The sequence below is a fragment of the Marmota monax genome, unplaced genomic scaffold, assembly GCF_021218885.2.
Source record: "Marmota monax isolate L192 unplaced genomic scaffold, Marmota_monax_Labrador192_F-V1.1 WCK01_AAM20220418_F8-fsc00181, whole genome shotgun sequence".
Lineage (NCBI taxonomy): Eukaryota > Metazoa > Chordata > Mammalia > Rodentia > Sciuridae > Marmota > Marmota monax.
The window spans coordinates 318465-341493 of record NW_026694276.1 but is presented as its reverse complement, the minus strand read 5'-3'; positions in this window follow the sequence as shown (position 1 = coordinate 341493).

The window sequence follows — 23029 nt, the reverse complement described above, 5'->3', positions numbered from 1 at the left end:
GCGAGGCAGTGGGGGGTGGGGGAGAATAACAATGTAAACCAACCTAGGTCATCAGGATAAATACCTCTTTGTGATGTAATTTCTTTCACATGTTACTGAATTACATTTGGTAGTGTTTTTGTATATTGATGTTTGCTTTTATATTAACATAGGAGATTTGCTGTATAGATTTCTAGTTCTTTCTGGTCTGCTTTGGGTATGGTAAGTAACCCATTAATTCCCAGTTTTCAAATCTGTGAATATTTCAATGAATTTAACACAGATACATTGGAAAATGTTGAAAATAATAATCTAATAATCTAGAGTTTACATTACATATATATATATATATATATATATATATATATCTTTTACTTCATTTATATTTGAAAGCTCTAATCATTCACCTATCATTTTTCTCAAAAACAGAATTCTAGAAAAACAAACAATATTTATTTTAAAAGCTAGCATAAGAGCTATATTTGTGCTAAATTTAAGTTTTAATAGGTGTTCCACATCTGAGACAATAGTATTTAACAGGTTAATGGTGGACTCATGAAGTCAGAGTGTTCCCTATTTTCTATTTTTAGGAAGAGTTTGAGAAGAATTTCTATAAACTCCTCTTTAAGAGGTTGATGGACTTCAATGGTGAAGCCTTTTGGGCCAGAGATTTTCTTTGTGAGTAGTTTATTATTAGTATTAATCTATTATAATCTCTTATTTTAGACTTACCTAAATTATTTCTTCTTGGGTTAGTTTTGATAGCTTGTATCTTTTAAAGGATTTTTTGTATTGAAGTTAATTGTTTGACATACCATTGTTCACATTATTTTTTCTGATTCTCTTTGATTTTTGAAGTTGGTAGTAATATTTCCTCTTTCATCTATGGTTATAGTAATTTGTTTTCTCTTTTTTTCCTTTATCAAAATTGTCAGTTGTGTTCCTTTTTATTCAAAGAAACATCCTTTGACTTCATTGGTTTTATCTATTGCTTTCTATTCTCTATTTCATTAGTTTCTTTTTCATCTGTCTTTTCTCATTATTTCTTTTTGGTTTAGGTTGATTTTGCTGTCCTTTTTCCAGTGTCATAAGGTAGAACTTTAGGTTATTAATTTAAAATATTTCTCTTTTCTTAAATATCATTAATACCAATAAATTTTCTTTTTAGCACAATTCAATCTTCATCATTTAGATTTTGAAATCATATGATTTTAATCTTAAAATATTTTCTGATTTTCCTTTTCCATTTTGATTACTCTGATATACTTGTAACTTATTGTATTGTTTAATTTTCACATTTTTGTGACCTTCCCAATTTTTCCTCTAATATTGATTTCACATTTTACTCCATTCTGATGGAAGAAGATAGTTCATATTACTTCTATTATTTAAAATTTTTCATTTGTTTTATTTCCCAGCATATGGTGTATCCTAGAGAATGTTCCATGTGAGTTTGAAAAGTTCTTCTTTTGTTGTTAGGTATAGTATTCGTTAAATGTCTGTTAATTCTGATTGATATTTAGTGTTTTCCAAGTGTTTTATTTCATTGTTGATTTTTAGTATTGTTGTTTTACCCATTATTTTAAAACAATGTATTAAAGTTTCTGACATTGTTGAATTGTCTATTTTTCCTTTCATTTTTCTCAGGTTTTACTTCGGGTATATTAGTAAGTGCCTGCATATATTTATGATCCCTATATCTTTCAGGGGTATTTATTCTCTTGTAGTTATAAAATGTCTCCTTTATCTTTAGTAGCTTTTTCTATTAAAATTTATTTTGTCTGATATTAATACAGACACTTCAACTTTATTGAGATTCCTCTTTGCTTAATATGTCTTTTTGTAGCCTTTAACTTTCAACCTATTTGTGTCTTTAAAGTATATCTCATAGACAATACATAATTGGATCATTTTTATTATTGATTTGGTTTTACATCTATAATTTTACTTTTTGCTTCCTATATGTCTCATGCTCTTTTGTTTCTCTTTTCTCCCATTATCGCTTTCTTTTTCACTAAGTAAATATTTTGTAAGATAACATTATAATATCTTTAATGAGTCTTTTATTGTATTTGAGGCATTTTAGTGGTTGCTCCAGAATTTCCCACATACATCTTAGCTTATTAGAATCAGCTCCAGGGCTGGGTTTGCAGCTCAGTGGTGGAGCACTTGCCTAGCATGTGTGAGGCACTGGGTTCGATCCTCAGCACCACATAAAAATGAAATAAAGGTATTATGTCCATCTACAACTAAAAAATACATTTTAAAAAAAGAAAGTTAAAGACTGCACTTTGAGCAGTGCCTCTGGTTTTTCCTAGAAGGAAAAATGGCCGGATGTATGAGTATATATTGATTCATGAGCCATAGCCAATGGTCTGGGTGACTGGCCAGGGAACAGGAAAGAACACAATTGATGATAAGGGGAAGAATGGGAGAAAGATCAACAGTAAAGATTTTTGGTACTGTACCAGGGTCATTCCTCAAGGGCACCTGGCTTCCCCTATTCATTCATGAGATTCTCAATCTGTAAATTGACTCAGATTTGGGAAGTGGTTGAGGGGCCATGATTCTCTGCTGTTATGATCTAGGGCAAACTTTTGTACATTTCCCCTGGAGTTTTTCTGCTTGTATAACTCAAGTTAAGAATTTTACGGGTTTCCCATCTATTTGGCTTCTAGAAACACCATGATTAATTAGCCAATGCCAGAGATCTACACAAGTCAGAACACTTTGTCCATTTCTTCCCCTTTGATGTCTACTATGGTAACTATGACCAAACCATCTTTGGAGATTGAGGGCTACCCCTTGGCCCCTTTCTCCCCAGGATCCAATTATTCCCATCATATGTAAGTCTTCCCGTTGGTTGACTGCAGCTTCCACAGAAAGGTCAGTTCCCTCCAAGAAGAGCAATGACAGAGGTGTTCAAGGATGCTGGTGCTCCTCTCACAAATTTGTTTCTTACAGTTTTGGTGAAGGGCACATGTTCCGGACACTCCCTCCCAGCGTGGAGGAGAAGGTCATACATGAAAGATCCATGTCAGTATCCCAGTCTCTCTGAGCCTCTGAATTCCTTCATCAGCAGTAAACCAAAGACGGCCTACTGTGAATGAGCTGGAAATTCTGACTTCTTTATTCTCTCAGATGGTAGCTATGGAGAAAAAATATCCCTGTTTCCTTGGATACAGCAGTCTGAAATGGATTATTCACTTGCTTGGCTGGGATGTCAGGCATTTTCAGCTCATTCAGAGTAGGCCATCTTTTAATCCACACTACAGCCAACCATCCAAGCTATTAGTACCTTTTTTTTTTTTTACCCTGCAAGCTATTACATTAAATCTAGAATCTCTGCTTATTGGGCCCATAACAATAAATTCAGCCTGATTTAATCTTATGTTCCTTTCACCATTATCCCGTACCTTTAAAGTCCATCCCTACACATGTTCCCCAGACCTCTGCTTGTATGAGTTTGAAAACTCAAGAAGTTCCTTCAGAGTGTAGTATACATCCTCATGGGTCACATTACGTACTTCACTTCTAGAGACCTGCTTAGACTTGGATCTAGTTATTGGACTGGAGGCAAAACTGGGTGGTATGGGTGGATCCTGAGGAGTATCAACATTTTCATGCTGAACAACTGAATCATGAAAGGTTGTTACTATTTTCACAGGCAAAGCAGGATTAGTTCCCTCCAGGGGAAGTAGAGAAGCCAATGCCACAGAGGATGGGGGTAGGGATGCCTCAAGAACTTGAGAACTCAAGAACTTGAGAACTCAAGAACTTCTGGCAAAATAAATTCATCATAATGTGGGAGGTCAGTGTCCCCAGCCCCTACAAGGTCCCATATGTCAGTCCCCATAAGTCATCACCATCCCAATTTACAGGATCCCATTCTTTTCCAAGCAGTGCCTTCACTTTAACTGCAGACTTCTTTTGAGGTTGAGAGTTAAGCTTGCATTTAATTCAGCCAAGCACAGGATGAGGGTTTGTGTTTTGTTTTCAGCAACCTCAGCCCTGTGACTACAAGAGAGAAGATTCTCCTTTAGAGCACAGATCAGTTATGCATATCTTCTGCGGAGAAACTGAATTTCCTAGTTCATCCTCCTTTCTTACATTTCCAGTGAAGCCAGAAACAACCAACCAACATCATAATATTTCTTAGTTTTCCAGAATGTTTCAAAGGCATCATGTATAGAGTCACTAAACTCCTTGCTTTTACAAGTGGCAAGTTGAGCACATCAAATGTATACTTTATGAATCTCTTTATTTTAAACAGTTCACAGCCATGGATTATCAGTGCTCTCCATAGTAGCAATAGGAGAGGCTTTGGCAACTTTACACCTAACCAATTTAGACAGTCAATTCCAGAAACCCCAAAGTCAACTAAGAAAATGCATCCTTACAATTCTGTTTCTCTTTAAGCATTCTTGCTACCAACTTCTGTATTAGGATTTTCTAGAGGAACAGAATCAATAGGAAGTATGATTGTAAAAAGAGGATTAATTATACTGGTTTACACAACCAGAAGCTGGATAGTCCACAATGGCTATCTGCAGAATGAAGAGCTGGAGGAACCAGTAACTGCACAGTCCAAGTGGCTGAAGCCTCAGAATAAGAGGGATAAATGATGCTACATCAGTCCAAGATTGAAGGTTTCTGGAAACTCCCTGGAGTATCACTGGCAGAGTCTGCTTTGGAAGAGTAAAGGAATAAGAGTCTTATATCCTCAGGTGATCGCAGAATCAATAAATAACTCATTCAAGAATTGAGCTTGCATTTTCTCCTGCTTCCTTGTTCTTCCAACCTTTATTCCATCTAAACCACCATACTATTGAATGGTGTAGCCCATGCTTAGGGAAGCCTCTGAATCTTCAACATCTCTTAATACAATCAAGTTGGCAATTCAAATTAACCATTACAGATGATAATATTTCTCTCAGGGCTCTCTTCCATTCTTTCCATGACCATATATACCTGCTGAACTCCACTAATTTTTGACCAACTGGTCAATTGTTTTCATGATGCCTTGACGTGTATATTGCTTTGCAAACTAATCCAATAAAATCATGGCTCCTTAGAAGGTCAACGCATGGCATTTTTCAGAGTATAGGAAGGCTTCTCCCAGCTATCTTGTTATCTGTTCTCCTTTGAAAACTAGCCACAATCTACAATTTACTATGTCTTTATCTGTCCAAATTGTCTTTAACTCTCAACTTGAAGATGCTCTAAGTCTTGAATTTCTCCAGCCTCTTTTGTAAATAAAATCGGTATCTTTGAGAAAAATTTAGACGTTATCTGTTTTATTCCTGTTTCTCCCCCATGAAAATCTCTAAGACAGGGATATCTATATGTAGCTTTAAAACAATAGCAATAATTTTGCCACATGACAACCTTCCATGGGAATTAAACTCTGTGATGGTGGGGGCATCTGGCTGAGATTTTCTTGGCTTGTCTCTCCTCTTGTCAAACCACTTCATGAGCTTCAGAAAGGGTATTCAGAGTACTATTCTTGTTAGGGCAACACTCAAGGTAGAGATTCTGTTCCAATAAATCAGGGATAGGAAGCAGGAGGAAGGATTATCTTCTCAACTCTGCTCACTCAGAACTTAGTAACTTGGCAACAGGTAACTAGGGTCAGGATAAGAAATTCTGACTTCTTTATTCTCTCAGAAAGAAAGCCTTCTAATGGTAGCTATGGAGAAAAATATCCCTGTTTCCTTGGATACAGCAGTCTGAAATGGATTATGCACCTGCTTGGCTGGGATACAAAGTTGTTAGCATCTGCTTGTCAATCAATAAAACTCCAGGTGTGAAGACATTGGGTAGCAAGGGCATCCTATAAGGCCAATTGTAGCACTTATAACTCTGCAATCTGGGCAAACACAAAGATACTGACCCTTATCAAAGGAGTACTCTAAGCCAGGAGATAAGTCATGGCTCTCCAGTGGACTGAATTGCATAAAATGTTGTCACTGCTATCAGTAAAGTACTTCAACTCCATTTCCATATAAGATAGATGATTCCAAGGGGCTCCCATTTTCCAGAAGATGAGGCACTGAGGAGGTGCCATTATCAATAGTTTCATGTCTGTGAGCAAAGGGCTTGTCATGGAAGAAGATACAACCTCATAGAAGGTAAAAAGAACCTGTTGGCTCAAGGTAACTTGCTACTGGAGGTACCATTTCCACTTAAGCATGGAGGATTTTATGCCTCTGTTGAGTTGTTATTAGTGGGACTAACTAATCCTCTACCCATGTCAGGGTAGGATTCTGGGAGTAGTTTCATCTGCTGGTGAACAATGTACAATTTAGTCACTATAAGGGTCCAGGGAGCAGCTAATATTTATTGTGTGCCAGGCAGCAGTTGAGAGTAGCCTCCAGTCCAAAAGCCCACAAGGAGCCATTTTTTTTATCATGCTTATTCCAAATGCAACAGAATACTTAGCCAGTGGTGGTCAATGATTCAAATCTAAAATCAGTTTTCTAGAGAACCAGCTGCCTGGCTTTGTGTAGTCTACTGAATTATCTAGTGCCTATTGCTGGTGCTCCCCCCAGTGGAAGTTGATGAACTTGGTAAATAGACTGAAGTAAAACTAAAAGGTGTGAAATGTATTGTCACCCCAACACATAGAATCTTAACAGGCTTTGAACATGACAAAGTCTTTGGAAGTGGGCACAGCTGTAAAAGATGATGTCCAACTGTAGGTATTTTGCAACTGTCAGAAGATTAGATTATGCCCAAGAATTTGACTGAGGTTGACAGACCTTGAATTTTATGTATCTGTTGACCACTCTTATTCTTGGAAACAGTGTAAAAGTGAATGTAAATCCTCTTTGACTTCCTTTTTTTAGAGCACTCCCTTTTCAAGACATCATATATATATAATTAATATCATAAGCAAGAAACCTTATAGGAAATGGTCCCGGTCCTAGAAATATGAATTATAGGCAAGGGCTGGGCTTTTAAGTTTATTTATGATCTTGGATCTGCTAGCAGAATAGGGACCCAGGAGAGACTTGTTGACCTGAGTAACCATGGAAGGATTTCTGGCATCCCAGGCTGTGGACCTGAAGTGGCACTGAGAATTAGCTTCAGGCCCAAGAACCCACAGAAAGATGTATTTGCCAGAGCTGGCAGTCCTTAAACCATTTCCACAGTGGATCTTGAAATGGTTCTAAATCTCAACCTCAGCCCCTCTAAGAAGTGGCCCAAGATTAATTCAGCCACTGATACAGGGACACAGTGGGCAATATGATTACCTGAGTCTTCTAGGCAGAAGTGTTGATCTTGGTGCTGCCTGTGGATCCTGAAGATAGAGACCAGAATGGTGGTGCTCACCTAGGGATCTATCCAGTGATCCATCGAAAGCCTTTCTGGGAACTTGAGTAAGCCATACTCATCCATACACATAGTAGAAAGTTCACTGTCTGCAGAAACTTAAATGGATCCTCATCCAAGGACATCCCTTTTATAACGGTGTTTTTATTAGTGCATTATATAGTTATACATAATAACAGAGTTCATTTTGACATAATCATATATAAATAAAATATAATTTGCTCCATTTTAGTCTCTGCACCCCCTTTTTTCCTTCCCTTCTACCTCCTCCTGTTCCCCTTCTTTTGCTTAACTTGTCCTTCTTCAATAGATCTATTTTTAAATTGGTGCTTTATAGGTATACATATAGGTGGAATTCACTGTATATATTCATACAGGAATATAGGTCAATTTCATTCTGCAGTCCTTCCCTTTTCCCATTCCTCCTTCTTCTCCCTCAATCCTCTTCCTCTATCCTATTAATCTACCTTCTATTTTCATTGGGTCCTCCCTTTATTTACCTTTATTTTGATCTAACTTCCACATGTGAAAACATTTGACCTTTGACTTTCTGAGTATGGCTTATTTCTCTTAGCATGATGTTCTCCAGTTCCATACATTTACCAGAAAATTTCATAATTTCATTCTTCTTTATGACATTGTATATATAAACCACTATTGTGTATATAAACCACATTTTCTTTATCCAGTCATCTGTTGGTGGGCACCTGGGCTGGTTCCATAACTTGGCTATTGTGAATTGTGCTGCTATAAACATTAATGTTTTGTATTACCATACTATGTATATTTTAGTTCTTTTTAAATTACAAGGAGTGAAAAAGCTGAGTTTTATGGTGGTTTTACTCCTAGCCATTTGAGAAATCTCCATACTACTTTCCAAAATAGCTGAATTAATTTGCAGTCCAACCAGTAATATATAAGTGTACCTTTTAGCCATGTCCTCATCAGCACTTATTATTACTTGTATATCTGATGATTGTCATTATAAGGAAAGATTTCAATGTAATTTTCATTTTCATTTCCCTAATTACTAGGAATTTTAACTATTTTTCATATATTTCTGGCCATTTGTATTTCTCCTTTTGAGTAATGTAATCAGGTAATCACAATACCTGATATCAAATTATCCATAGAAATATAGTAACAAAACAATATAATATTGGCATGAAAACCAATGAGATAGAATAGAAGACAGAAAATAATCCACATAGATACAATCATCTGATACTCAAGAGAGATGCCAAATATATATGTTGGAGAAAAGAAAAATTTTTAAAAAATAGTTCTGGCTCAGTGGCAGAGCGCCTGCCTACCATGTGTGAGCCACTGGGTTTGATTCTCAGCACCGTGTGTCAATAAATAAAATAAAGGTCAATTAACAACTAAAAATATATTTAAAGAAAAAAATAGTTCTAGAAAAACTGGATGTCGACGTGTAGAAGAATGAAACTAGACCCCTATCTTTCACTCTGTAAAAAAGTCAACTCAAAGTGGATCAAAGACCTAGGAATTAGACCAGAAACTCTGCAACTGCTAGAAGAAAACATGGGCTCAACACTTCAACATATTGGTTCAGGCACTGACTTCCTTAACAAGACCCCTAAAGCTCAAGAAGTAAAACCAATAATCAATTAGTGAGATGAAATCAAATTTAAAAGCTTTTGCACAAAAAAGGAAATAATTAATATCATAAAGAGTGAGCCTACAGACTTAAAGAAAATCATCAGCAACTACTCCTCCAAAAGGGAATTAATATCCAGAACATAAAATAACTAAAAAAAAAACTTATTACCCCACCAAATAACCCTATCAATGTGTGGGCAAGAGAACTAAACAGACTTTTCTCAAAAGAAGATCTCTTTAGACCAAGGTTCTTGGATGTTCTTAAATCTAGCCACAGAGCAGATAAGATCTATACCCACTACAAACCCTGGTAACAAGCCCACCAACCATGGAATTCTATTGTAAACACAGTAGCAGCCCATGTGACCTAGTTTCAACAGTATTTATCCATAATCTTGGAGGCGATTCCATCAGCCAAGGAACCTAACAATAAAATGTCTTACCTTGATGTCATCAGTATGTGAAGAATGGAAGAGGTATTTGCCTCCTCAAATGCACAAACCCATCTGCAAAACTACATCAATAGTAAAGTATCAGACAAACAAGATAGCACCAAAGGAAACCAATAAAGCATTACCAGTTGACCCGAAGAAATGAATATCTATGAATTGCTTGAAAAAGAATTCAAAATACTAATTTTAAAGCAGCTAAATGAGATGCAAGAAAATAGAAAACTAAGTGAAATTAGAAAAATTATGTATGAACAAAATTAGAAGTTTAATAAATAAGTAAACAGGTAAATAAATAAATAAATAAACATATAAAAGGACCAAGTGGAAATACTGGAGATGAAAAAAAACACAATGACATCTGAAAAATTCAATAGCTCACTTTAACTCTGGACTAGATTATGTAAAAGAAAGAATTATTGAACTTAAAGACAAATAAGCCACTTGAAATTAACCAACTGGAAAAAGAAAAGAAAAAAAGACAAATGAAAAGAAAGAGCAGGTCAAAAAGAACAAAAATGCATAAAGGACATAGGGGACACTGTCAGACACACTGATATACAAATTATGGAAGTTCCAGAAAGGCACAAGAGAAAGAGGCAAAAAAATTTTTAAAAATACTGTCTGAAAACTTTCCAAATCTTGCGAAACATGTGGACATTATGATTCATGAAGATCAAAGGACTCCAAGCAAGGTCAGTTTGAAGGACTAAGGCACATTATTCAGTCATGCACCATATAATAAAATTTCTGGCAATGATGGATTGTACATCAGATGATGGTCAGTGATGGATTACATATAGGACTGCATAGGTATGTAGTAGACTATTCTGTCTAGGTTTTTATAACAAAATATGGGGCATGGGCGTGTGTGCAAATTAGATGAGGAAAGATTTATTTTGGCTTACAGTTTTGGTTGTTTTAGTTCACGATTGGCTAGCTTCTTTTGACTTGGGACTGAGGCAAGTCAAAACATCAATGGCTGAAGGGCATGTTGGAGAAAAGCCGTTTATCTTCTGGCAGTTACGAAGCACCGAGGGAGGGAGAAAGGGGCCTGGGACAAGATATACCCTTCCAGGGAAGGCCCCTAGCAACCTATTTACTTCAACTAGGTCTGACCTGCTACAGTTCCCACTGTTTCCCAATAATGCCATCAAATTATTAACCAATCAATGAATTCATCCATTCATGAGTTCAGATCCCTCTTGATTCAATCACTCTCCAAGAGTCCCTCTGAGTACTGTTGGATTGGAGACCAAGTCTTCAGCACATGAGCCTTTGGAGAACATTTCAGATCCAAACAATAATATTATCTTAGAGCTTTAGTAATATCGGTGAGCATTCTTACATGTGGAGAAATGAACTAGAGCTTTGAACCTATATTAAACAACCCCATTTGTTGTCATTAACTTATGTGTTAGTAAGATTTTCACTGGGACAAAAGTACCTAATAAGACTAATTTGGAAGAAGAAAAGATTGTTTTGGCTCATGGTCTCACAGCTCTCTATGATCAACCAACTCCATTGCTCTGAGCCCAAGTTAATGCAGAAGGGCATGGCCAAGAAAGTTGATCAGTTAATGGCAGCTAGAAGCAGAGACAGAAAGGAGCTAGGGACAGTTACAATATAGGGCTCTGCCCCCAGAGACTTACAGCTTCCAACAAACTCCACCTGTCTATAGTACCACCTAATAGTCCATTCACTCTCACTGGATTAATCCTGCAAATAGATTAATCCATTAATGAGGTCAGAGCCCTAATCATCACCTACCTCCCTCAAATTGCTGCATCAGAAATCTTGCTTTCATCACATTATCTTTTCAGAGGACATTACAGATCCAAACCATGAAACTGGGTTGGATCAAGGATACCTGAAGAACCAGCATGCACCTCTCTTGAATGATGAGATTACACTTCTGCTCTCTCACCCTTACTTTTTTGGAGAAAGTAATATGTTTAGACAATTGTGTTAGTCTATTCCTTAACTAAGACCTAGGAGAATCTTCCTCCCCTTCTCTTGCTAAATCGGGACTGGCTGAAAATGGAATCTCTGGGTCAAGAGATTGCAGGTGAAGTCCTGACAGTAATTGAAAGAGGCAACACAAAGAGGTGTAAAAGAGCATTTAGGAATGCTAACACTATACAAAGCCTTTCCAGATGGTGGAGACCAACTAGGACAGCCTATTATTAAGTACAAAATAGTTAAGAATCACCTCCAAATTCTCCTTATCTGAAACTAGATCATACTGTTCATAACACCAATTGTTTTATTCTTCTAGGTATTGATCAGTCACGTGTAGCAACTAGAGAGAGCACAGGAGAGGCTTGAAAAAGCAAAACTTATTATACTCACAGGTCCTAGAGAGAGAGGGAGAGGAGTACCATGAAAGTGGTTCAACCAACTATGTGGAGAGTTAAGAGAGTACTTCTGCACAAGTGCCTTTATTTGAATTCAGTGTGAAGTGCACAAGAACAAAGTGAAGGGGATTATTTTAGTATATTTAAATTTTAGTAGGTTATACTTGGGGGAGCTTATGGCAAGGACCAACCTTATCACAGTAGTACACCTAGTCAATGGGGTGAAGTACTCCCTACCTATTTTTGGGGTTGTTGAGGCAGCAGGAAAATATGAAGTTTTAAAATTTGTAATGCATTGTCCTGACAGTAGCCTTTGATGCACAAAAGTTTATAATTTTGATGATATCTGGCTTTTGGTTGTTTTTTGTTTTTGTTTTTGTTTTGGGTTTTTTTTTTTATTCTTGTGCTTTGGTGTCTTGTCAAATGTCAACAAAATATTTCCTGATGTTCTGAATTTTATAGTTTAAGCTCTTTTTATTTTAAAGTTTTGATCCATTTTGAGCTACTTTTTGAGAACGGCACAAAGTAATGGTTTAAAATCATTGTTTTACATGAGATATACAGCACCATTGCTAATGAGAATGTCCTTCCCATTATGGAAAAATAATGGCATCCCAGTCAATAATTAATTGATCCTTATTTGAAGGCTCATTTCCAGGCTTTCTGCTATATTTATTGGTCTATACATCTGTTCTTATGTAAAAACCACACCATTTTAATTACTATAGCTTTGTAGCAAATTTGAACTTGAAAAGTGTTGGTCCTATAACTCCATTTTTTTAATATTGTTTTTGCTGTTCAGGTATACTTATAATTCCATATAAATTTGAGGATTGACTTTTCAATGTCTGTGAAAATGCTATTTTAAATTTGATAGGGATTGTGCTTTTCTGCAAATTTATTTGAGTGATATACATATCTTAGCCATGTTAAGTATCCATATTCATAAATGTGGTATATTTTTCCATTTATCTATGTGTTCATTAATGTCTTTCAGCTATTTTTGTAGTACTCAACGCATTGGTTAGATTTATTTTTAAGTATTTGATTCTTTTAGAAGATCTTGATACTCTGTAAACGGAATTGCTTTTTTAATTTCCTTTTCGAATTATTTATTATAACTGAATATTGTGTATTGTTCTTATACTCCAAAATTTTGACATATTTATTTATTACTTGTGGTAGATTTATTGTGGATGGTTTTGGATTTTTTATATAGGATTTCTTTATATATGATCACATCATTGCAATGATGGTGGAATGTGATGGACATCATTATCCAAAGTATGAAGACATGAGTTGGTGTGAACATACCTAATATACAAACCGAGATATGAAAAATTGTGTTTTATGTGTGTAATAAGAATTGTGATGCATTCTTCTGTCGTGTATTTAAAAAATAAAAGCAATTTAAAAATAAAAAAAGGATCAAATCAGCTGCAAATAAATAGTTTTACCTCTTTCTTTCAAATTTTGACCTTTTATTTCTTTTTCTCCTCAATAGCTCTGGCTAGAACTCTTTGTACAATGTTGAATACAGGGATATATGTATTATTTTCCTGATGTGGAAAAAATGTTTTGGTCCTTCACCATGTAGTATCATACTAGTTGTGAGTTTCTCATAAATACACCTTATCGTGTTGAGGATTATCTCTCTACTCTTAGTTTACTTAAAGTTTTTATTTGAAAGAATGACAAATTTTGTCAATTGCTTTTTCTGCATAAAAGGAGATAATTTGGGGTTTACCCTTCATCCTATTAATGTGATGAGTCACTCTCTTTTCTTTTGTTGAATCACCTTTGCATTTCTCGGTTAAACACCACTTAGTCATGGTGAATAATTATTTAACATGTTGGATTCTATTTGCTAGTATTTTGGAGGATTTTTATATTTATCTTCATGATGAATATTTGTCCATAATTTTCTTTTCTTATGATATTTTTTCTGGCTTTGGTATTGGGGTATTTCTGGTCTCATACAATGAACTAAAAAGTGTTCTCCCTTTAAGTCTTTGAAGAGTTTGAGAAGGATTGTTTTAATTCTTTAAATGCTTAGTAGATTTGACCTGGGGAAACAATCTGGTCAAGAACATTTTTGTGAGAAGTTTTTTTTTTTTTTAATTTAAGATGTTATATTTTATTTTATTGTAAACAAATAGTTGATTTAAGAAAATGTAAAAGCAGTAAAGAACAGTGCTGGATTTTTGTGAGGCTACTTGGCCACCTGAATGCTCTTTGTTGACCCCTAAGGGCGCCACTGGCTGTCCTGATCCAGGACACAGTAGGTGACTCTCAATGAATCCCTGGGACTTGATGGGCAGGTATCCTGATGATTCTGCACCAGGAATATGTGCTCATCATTGTGTCTTTCAAGCGGCTCTGGCTTCTGTGGGGAGACCAGCAGGCAACCTGCTCCAGGTGCTGTAGTTTAGTGCCTTGACTGACTTGCAAGTCCAGTCAGGCAGAAGGGTGGAGCAGGAGTGCTCATGTGGCATCCCACAGGGATCTAGACCTGGTGCAGGCCATTAGAGTGAGGGTTGAGCCTCTAGTCCCCAGAAGGTCTGAAATGTGACCTTTTCTTGATTGTCCACCATTCTCAGTGCAAGATGACCAGGCCAAACCCTGGGTTTTCCCCCAGGTGCCCTGCTGGAGGCTGAACCACAGACTTGGAACCAGCACAGCTAAAAGGCCCCCACCCCAACTACCCACTTCCTCCCCACAGGTGGGAGTGGAAGACACACCTGCAGGGGAGGCTGGGTCCCCAGGAGAAGTTTTTGATTACTGTTTCCATCTCTTTATTTGTTTTAGATCTATTAAAGTTTTACTTTTTATGAACCAGTTTGAGTAATTTGTTAATTTCATTTTTTTTTCATTTCCTCTAGCTTATTTAACCTAGTCGTCTCTTATAATGTTTGCTATTAGGATCAGTAGTAATGCCCCACTTTCATTTTTTAATTATTTGGATCATCTCTTTTTTTCCTTCATTAGTCTGAAGTTTGTAATTTTATTGATCTTTTCAAAGAACTGACTTTTGGGTTCTTTGATTGTCTCTGTTGATTTTCTCTTCTCTATTTTGTGAATCTCTCTTATGATCTTTATTATTTCCTCTTTAGTTGACTTTGGGTTTAGTTTGCTCTCCTCTTCCTCCTTCCCTACATCTTCTTCCTGTTCTTCCTCCTCCTCTTTTTTCTTCACTTTCTTCTTCTTCTCTTTCTTCTTTCTCTCTTAAGGTACAAGGTTGGGCTTTTTATTTAAAATATTTCTTATTTTTCAATGTATGCATTTAATGGTTTTGTGTGTGTGTGAATGGAATTTTTATTTGTTCTTTTTAGTTATACATGATAGTAGAATCCAGTAATTTGACACAATTACACATGCATGGAATATATTTTATTCTATTTTGAACTCCATTATTGTGGATGCAAATGTTAGCTCGAGCACTGATTCTTACAAGTTTTGGTATTTTTTGTTTCTGTTTCCATTTACCTCCAAGCAATTTTCAATATTTTTCATGATTTCTTCTTTTACCCATTGGTTGTTTAGGGTTGTGTTGTTTAATTTCCATATATTTGTGGATATTCCAGCATTCCTTCTGCTACTGATTTTTGACTGTATACCATTGTGAATAAAGAAAATACTTTGTATGATATCTATCTTTTTAAATCTATTGAGACTTTCTTTGTAACTAGTGTATATTCTATTTTGAAGAATGTTCCATGTGCATTTGTGAAGGGTGTGTATTCTGCTGTCATTGAGTAGTATTCAGTATTTTTGTATTACGTATACTTGGTTTATTTGTTGTGCAAGTTCTTTATTTCCTTACTTCTGAATGATTATCAGAAGAGTGGGAGTGATAACTATTATTGTATACCTCTTTTCTCCTTCAATTCTTATATTTTTTAACTTCATATGTTTTGGTGCTCTGCTATTACATGCATAAATGTTAAAAATCACTATGAATTTTTGAATTATTAAAATTTATATTAATTTATAACATCCTCTTTGCCTTTTTTAAGCTTTTAAGTCTATTTTATATGATATTACTATAGATCATATTTCTATAGCATGATCATATCTCATTTATATGTATGTATGTATGTGTGTGTGTGTATATATATATATATATATATATATATATATATATATATATATATATATAGTTTTATTGTAAACAAATACATTACCTGCAAGAAACACTCTTCACTGGTAAAGATATACACATTCTTAAAATGAAAGAAATTATACAAACACACATGGATTTTTGAACAAAAATACACTTTGGAATAATCAGTAATTCATTGGAGAAATTGGGGGAAAGTGTTAGAAGACCCTAGAATTAAATGAAAATGGAAGCACAACATACCAGAAGCTAAGAGATAAATTAAATTCAGTTCTAAGGGGGAAGTTTATAGCTATAAATGCCTATATTTTAAGAGAGAGAGAGAGAGAAGTCAAATAAATGACCTAATAATGCATCTCAAAGTCTTAGTAAAACAAGAATAAACCAAACTCATAATTGGTAGCAAAAAGAAATAATAAAGATCAGAGTTGAAATAAATAGAGACTAAAAGAACAATGCAAGGAATCAATGAAATAAAATTAGTTCTTTGAGATGATAAACCCTTATTTACACTAGCCAAAAGAGAAGACCCACATCAATAGAATCAGAGATGAAAAGGAGGAAATTAGAACAAATACCAGTGAAACCCAGAGAATCATTAGAGATTATTTTGAAAATATTCTAATAAATTGAAAAATCTAGAAGAAATGGATTGAGTTCTAGACATATATGACCTACCAAAATTGAATCAAGAAAATATAATAAAACCTAAAGTAATAATAAGAAATGAGATTGAACAAGTAATAAAAAGCCTTCCAACAAGGAAAACCCCAGGACTGTACAGATTCCTGGCTGAGTGTTCTCAGACTTTTAAATAAGAAATAATATCATTGTTCCTCAAAATATTCCATAAAACAGAAAGGGAAGGAACTGTTCTAAGCTCGTTCTACAAAGTCAATACCATTGTGATGCCAAAACCAAATAAAGACACAGTAAAGAAAAGAAAACAACAGACTGTCATCCCTGATAAACAGATTTAAAAATCCTCAATAAAACACCTGCAGACCAAATTAATCAACCCATTAGTTGCACTTAGTTGCACTAAGCAGCTCAGTGAGATCTTATCTCTAAATAAAATTACAAAATAAGGGCTAGGACTGGGGCTCAGTTGTCAAGTGTCTCTGAGTTCAATTCCTGACATAAAAAAAAGAATACAAATAACTTTAATGCTAGTGAGAATTTAAGGAAAAGGTAACCTCTATATACTGTTATTGGGAATGTGAATTAGTGCAACCATTATGGAACTCAGTAAGTAGGTAGCATAAAAAACTTAAAATATTATTGCCTTCTTCTTTGTATATATCTTCTTTTGGTTAATTTCTTCTTTGTATATATCTGAATAAATTACAGTCAGCAAACTACAGAGATACCTGCAGTAAAATTCACAATTGTCAAGTTATGGAATCAGCCTAGGTACTCATTGACAGATAAATGGATAAATAAAATGTAGTATATATGTACAATATTTATTGAGTCAAAAAGAATAAAATCATGTCATTTTCATGTAAATGGATGAAACTAGAGATCATCATCTTAAGTGAAATAAGCCAGATTCAGAAAGAAAGAACCACTTATTTTCTCTCATTTGTGTAATATAATTTATCTACCTTCCATTTATACATTCATATTTATTTATTCATTCATTGAACACATATTGGTAGACATGTACCTATAGATTATTATATATGATACAGATAATATTTTACTTTTGGATAAATTTCATAAATAATTGTAATTTTTGCTTTAAACATTCAATAGTCTAAAATTCTTTAGTATATATTTACCTACTGTTATGGTTTAGATATGAGGTGTCCCCCAAATCCTCATGTGTGAGACAATGCAAGAATGTTTAAAAGTGAAATAAATTATTAGAGTTGTAACCTAATGAGCAGATTAATTCACTGTTATGGATTAAGTGAATGGTATCTATAGGCAAGGAGGGTGTAGCTAAAGAACACTGACCACTGGGAGTGTGACTTTGGTTTTATATGTTGTTCCTGGTGAGTGAAGTTTTCTGTTTCCTGTTAGCATGTTCTGAGCTGCTTTTTTTGCCATACACTGCTTCCATGATGGTCTGCCTCACCTTGGGCCCAGAGCTATGGAGTTGACGGACCATGCACTAAACCTCTGAAGCCATAAGCCAAAATAACCTTTTTCTCCTCTACATTGTTCTCATCATGCCTTTGGTTACAGTGACCAAAAGCTGATTGAAACAGAAATTAGTACCAAGAAGTGATGTTGTGACTAACCTGACCATGTGGTTCAGAAGCCTTTGGAGCTAGTTTTGTGGTGGGGGAAGAATTTCAAAAAATTCAGATAAAATCTGGAAACGATTTATAATGTTGTAAGTGGAGCTTCATGGGCAATTCTGGTGGGAATTCAGAAAATCAGAATGTTGATAGGACTGTGGATAGTAAAGACAGGAGTCATTAGGTTTTGGAGAAGGAGGACTCTATTAGAAATTTGTCTAGAGACCATTCATGTTATGTTTGTGCAAAGAAGTTGTCTATGTTTTGCCCATATCCTGAGAATTTTTGTGAGGCTGCATTTAAATGTGATGTACTAATCAATCTAGTGGAGGAAATCTCAAGGCAGTACAGTATTCAAGCAGTGGCATGAATATCTCTGGGAGCTTTTAGCCAAGTTCATTGTAAAAATGAGGAACAGAAAGATTTGAAAAACTTGCAGTTTGGTCACAAAAAAAGATTTAAGAAAAACTGGAGCTAAGGTAGTTATGGTTGTTAGACACATTACAAACACTACAGAGCTGCTAAGTACTTTATCTAGAAATAATAAGAAAGATTTCTTAAGGACAGCTCAGGAATTTTCAAGACCAAACTTATCTCAGGCTCAAGGGTATAGAACTAAAAATTCCTTTGATAAAAGACCATGGAGGCATAGGGAGCCTAGAAGTTTGTTTCAGCATGTTCAGTTGGCCAGGAGGCTTGGCTACTGCTTGAGATGGTGGCACATTTTGGCATCAACCACATGGTGCTGGTTCTTTGGAATTGCAGGATGCTGGAGTTAGGAGCTCATGGAGTCTTTCATTAAAATTTCAAAGGAAGACCTAGAAGGTCAGGCAAAGTTTAGCAGAATCAGAATTTCTGTGGGCAACCATGAGAACCCATGGCAACTCAATGCCTAAAGATGTAAGAAGGAAGCTAAAGCTACAGTGGAGACCCCTGAGATTAAGAGATGCCACTAACATGGAATGTACACTGAAGAAAGCTGTAGGAATTGAATGGAGATAAGCCAAGGGAGAGAGAGGCTATGTGGGTTGCAACCAGCAAGGTCATAGGGGTGGAGTTACACAAGTCTAGTGAAAAAATCATTATTATGCCATGTGTTTCAGATGTTAAACATGGAGCTACAAAACTTACAATCTAAAGAATTTAGATTTCAGTTTTGCTTTTGTCCCATCCCTTCTTTCTATGCCCCTTTTTCTCCCTTCTGGGATAAAAATATTTACCCTGTGCCATTATATATATTGCATATTATGTGATGAGCTTTTGATCTTTATAGGGAAAAATTGCCATGAGTTTGTCTTGAATCTCAGATGAGATTTTGGGCTTAGACTTTTGGGCAATGCTAGAACTGTTGGGGTCTTTCTGTAATAAACTGAACGTATTTTGCTTTGTGAGATGGGCATGAGCTTTGGGGGGCCAAGGGCATTATGTTATAATTTTATATTGAGGTATTCCCCAAAAGCTCACATGTTAGACAATGCAAGAACTTCAGAGGTAAATAATTAGATTATGAGAGTTGTAACCTAATGTGTGGATTAGTTCTTTAATGGTGACTAAGTGGGTGGTAATTGTAGGAAGGTAGGCTATAGCTAGAGGACAAAATCACTGGGAGTCTACCTTTGGGGCTTATGTTTTTCCTTGGTGAGTATATTTTTCTCTCTCTCTGCTTTCTGTTGCTCTATACTGAGCTGATTTCCTCTGCCATGCTTCATTGTAGGCTCAGATCTGTGGAGCTGGTCCTCTATGGAATGAGACCTCTGAAACTGTGAGCCAATCCTCCTCCACATTGTGGTTGTCAGATCTTTTGGTCACCATGATGAAAAAACTGACAACAACATCTACATATATTATTTTTTTATGTTTTTAGTACTACTCTTTTTTCCTGTTGACTTGGGTTTCTATCTATAACAATTTCTCTGTAATCTAAAGAATTTAGATTACAAAAAAAAATCTTGTGGGTTTTTTTTTGCCTTATTTTGGAAGGTTTTTCTCTCTACAAGTAGAATTCTAGATTAGAAATTTTTATTTCCATGACTTCAAGTGTGTCATTCAATTATTTTCTGACTTTCATTTTTTAACAGGAAGAAAATCATTAATTGTTATTCCCATAAGTTTAATTTTATTTTTTCTTTGATTTCTTTTAAGACTTTTTTCATTATTTATGCTTTTCAAACAATTTAAAAATATTCTTAGGGGCTTTGTTGTTGCTGCTGCTGCTTCTGCTGCTATTTGTTTTGTTTCCTATATGTCCAGTTAGAATTAGATAAACTTCTTGGCTCTGTGGGTATAACAACCTAGGTCCCATCTCTTGATAAAAATTACACCATAGGTTCAACAGGGAAAGTTTAGTATAAGCAAATATTATCTATGATAAAGAGTATAAATAAAGAAACTCAAATGACAGCTTTTAGAATTTATCTGAAATCACCAGCCAAGGCAATCCTCATGAGTTCAGGGGAGTGGTGTTTTCAATTGCTGGAGTGAATTTGTAGCAAGAGTCTTGGTGGCAGATATGTTAAAAGAGTTTTTTAGAACCTACAGCTTAAAAAATGAACAGCATGTTTGTATATGCTCTACTTCCCCTAGGCAAGAAGCAGATATGCACAGGACATTAGGAAATGTCCAGAGAAAAGTTGGGCTCTGGCATGGGCAGTAGGCCCTTTGAGTGTATGCAGAGACTCTGGCTTCTCTGTAGACAGGCTGTGAAAGTGTTGTTTCCAGAGACTGCAGTCACAGAAGGACCATATTCTTGGCCTTCAGTTGGGGAAGTACTCTACCCAGTATCCTCACCCACATTGCCAAATTTTAGCCCATGTCAGACATGATAGAAGAGATTCTTCCTCCTGCAATTCTTCTCCAGTGTCTATAAAAGAAAGCTTCATATTGTGCTTGCATTAAGGAAACATGCTTAAAGGAATTTTATTGTTTATCATGAAGCATATATTACAAGGTGCAGAATGGTGAGGCAATGTATTGATAACTAACACAGTGGGCTAATGACTCAGTTGAACTTTGGAAAATTCCATGTGATGCTTTTCTTGAAGCACCTTTAACATTCATATTTCTACCAGTAGTGTATTTATTATCATTTAAATATTTCTAAGATGGAATGCTTTTGTTACCATTCTCCTCACTTATTCTAAGTCCTCAACAAAAGAATCAGGAACACCCACATATATATTATGAGTGTAGTAGTCTAGGTCCAAAAGGGAGATTTAAATTACACAGTAAAACAGGAAAAATGTAATATAAATAATCATTAACTACAATAAAAGTTAAGATCTACACTTTCATATACACTTTTTTTTAAAGATAGATGGAAGGAAATTCAATATGGTACCCCTTGGGCTGAGTAGCAGTATACATAAAAGGAAAAAGTTGAAATATGTTCAGACCCCTTTGGAGAAGATATGGTTCAGCCCACTAGATAGAGATGTTTGATTGTTTAAAAAAAATCTTTTTAAGCCAGTCCCCCAAACATTCAAAATTTGAATGTTCCTTCTGATGCACAATGGGGGGGGGGGATAGAAGTTTGTTGGATTAGACAAAGGGGAATGAAGGGAAGAAAGGGGATGGGAGTTATAAAGACAGTAGAATGAATCAGGCATAACTTTCCTGTGTTAATATATGAATACATGGTCGGGGAAACTCCACATCATGCACAATCACAAGAATGGGATCCTAATTAGAATAAGTTATACTCCATGTAAATATAATATGCCAAAATAAACTCTACTCTCACATATATCTAAAAAGAAAACATAAATTTTTTAAAATCTATTTAAGCAGTAAAATTTAATATAGGCATTTAGAGGAAGACTACATTCCTAGTTGCTCCAAGGCTCAGGATTCAAGCAGTGGGAATACTGCTTCTAAGTGAGATAAGTGAAAGAGGGATTTTACTACAATTCAATATTGAAAAGTTGGAGTGTCTTAGAGACTCAGAAATTTGGGTATATTAAGCAAAGTATAATGAGTACATTGGAGCCAAGCTGGTTGAAGCAGTGGCAATAATACCAGTCTTGAAGATCAGGAATGGGTTCTTGTTGAAGATTAAACACCTGAGAAATGCTGAGGCAAGCACAGAAAGCAAGTTTTATTTAAGAAAGTGATAGCAATAGACTTCTCGAAAGAGAAGGGACCCCAAAGCTGGGTTTCCATAGGAGGGGGTGTGTCTTGCTCTTTCATAGACCCCAGAACTCCTCTTTTAATTATTGTCTTCTCTTTCATCTCTATGCCCAAGAGCAAGGACAAGGAGGTTCATTGTTAGTAACCTAGAGTGCCCAGGAGCACAACTGCAGAGGTTAACAACCCACTGTCCTCTCTGTTTGATAACCTGTGATAACCAGTCATGGTTCTCTCTTGACACCGCCCCCCCCAACATTACCTACACTAACTACCTGACCTTTGTCTTTGCCTAAGCCAGGAAGGGCTGCAGGCAGATTGCTTTTTTGGCAAAGAAAGCTTATAGGGGATTAGCACAACAGGCTTACTGTGTAGAATTATTCTCTCAACCTTGCGTTCCCACCATTCTCATTTATCTGTCCCCTTATAGCAGCACTGGTTCAACATAGAGGAGGGAAAGCACAGAGAGAAATACAGATTTGGTATAAAAACACCTGGGATCAGAAGAGCAGCCTGAATTTAGCTGATCTAAAAGATGCACTGTTCATTGGTGATTGAGAAGTGCTCTGTTTTTCAACTGACTGCAGAGAGTGAGGTGGTACCCATCTTGAGGTGGCTATGCTCCAGCTGCTGCTGCAGGAGCCAAGAGATCACAGCAAACATTGCCACAACTGTTCTAGCAATCACCTACCATATGACCTAAGGTATACCTAGTGGAAAATGAGTGAAACAGGCACAGAGAAGATATTCCCAGAGGGATTTAAGTCAGAAAAGCAAAGCTAATGTTAGCTCAGC